Source organism: Myotis lucifugus, unplaced genomic scaffold (genome assembly GCF_000147115.1).
Source record: "Myotis lucifugus unplaced genomic scaffold, Myoluc2.0 scaffold_711, whole genome shotgun sequence".
Taxonomy (NCBI): Eukaryota; Metazoa; Chordata; class Mammalia; order Chiroptera; family Vespertilionidae; genus Myotis; species Myotis lucifugus.
In genome coordinates this window covers 20,462-21,968 of record NW_005871759.1, presented here as the reverse complement: position 1 = coordinate 21,968, position 1,507 = coordinate 20,462, and the positions used below count along the sequence as shown (strand labels likewise).

General features: G+C 40.9%; 1 pseudogene; it reads left to right on the top strand.

Moving 5' to 3' along the window:
• LOC102431026 overlaps positions 1 to 894 on the top strand; it is a 20,862-nt pseudogene extending 19,968 nt beyond the window's left edge.
• Positions 895 to 1,507: the final 613 nt, after the last annotated feature.

The window sequence follows — 1,507 nt, the reverse complement described above, 5'->3', positions numbered from 1 at the left end:
TGAGTGTAGTGATTGTGGGAAGTCCTTTAGTCAAAGGTCTCACCTCACTATACACCACAGAGTTCACACTGGAGAAAAGCCATATGTGTGTAGTGAATGTGGTAAGCATTTCAGTCAAAGGTCTCACCTCACTATACACCACAGAGTTCACACTGGAGAAAAGCCATAAATATACAGGGCATGTTTTATTTTCACTTATTATAAGAGCACTTAAGGAGCTCTATGGGACCCTTTACATGAATGTAAACCCCTTTCATGAGAACATACACTCTGCTAGATTCCTCATAAATTTGACGTACAAGTGACACTTGAAGGAGTTGCATTGTACTTGCTAACATGCCCAGACCTACTACCCAAATGATGTCACTGTTTATTTGTCACTGAAGAGATTTCACCTCTAACACCTGGCTCACCTGAGGAGTGTGCATCGGTCACAATCCATGGGTGCTCAGGGGAATGTATTCTGTGTTCTCACTTTTGCTTGAAGTAATTATGGTTCCTCCAAGCTCTTGACAGTATCCTCATTAATTTCTCTATGACTAGAAAATGGACCTGACCCAGGATTCATCCAGAGCACCTGTTCTCAGCTAAGAAGTGCTACCTTTTTCAGGGACATATTGGTAAATCACATTATGCTTTGATAAATTTGGGGGGGATTCGTATTCACCAACCTGTAAACCCTTTGCTCTCCTCTGCTCAGGTTTATGATCTTTTTTTAAAAGTGTTTTTACATTTGTACCTTTAATTTTTGTTTTATTCCCTGCCACAGATGATTTGCATACACAAATGTGATCTGTCAGCATATAGCGATGAATAGATGTGTTTATCACAAATTTTATGTGGTTTGGAAGGAACAGCATAATGGCAGGAAATCACTTTTTGTCCAATATTGGCTTATTATTTATTGCAGCCCATGGCCTTGAAATAAAGACCACATGACTTTGTGCATTTAATTTGCAGCCTAGTGCCTCGATTATTGGTGAGGGCAAAGATCGCTCTGAAGATCGCTCTGCTTCTGTGACCAATATGAATCATGTTCTTTGTTTACAGTATGTATTACATAAACCTCAGCAGTGTTTAGGGAACCTGCTCTCCACATACTGCAAAGGGGCCATGTGCTAGGAAGTATGAAATTTCATAGGCTGGTGTCATTATTGTAAGACTCTGAGGTGGAACCACAATCAGGACAGAAACACTGTTTCAATAGTGAGTGGGAAAGCCTGCAGTAAATTAGATGAAAAGGGCCTCTTCTGAACATAAGGCCACAAATGTTCCAGGGCCTGTGGCTTGTGTGACCTTTATGTACAGACATTCTCAGGACCTCTAAAACCGTTTCATGTAGCTGAAGTCATTGGCAGATAAAATAATCTAATGCTATTGTGTATTCCCTGGCCTCTCTAGGGTATTCACATAAGGTAGTTGCTCAACAGGCAGAAGTCAAAGCTAGAGGAAGGATAATCCTGCAATCTGTCCCAGGATGTGTCTTTTGTAAGCAGTCAGCATTCCT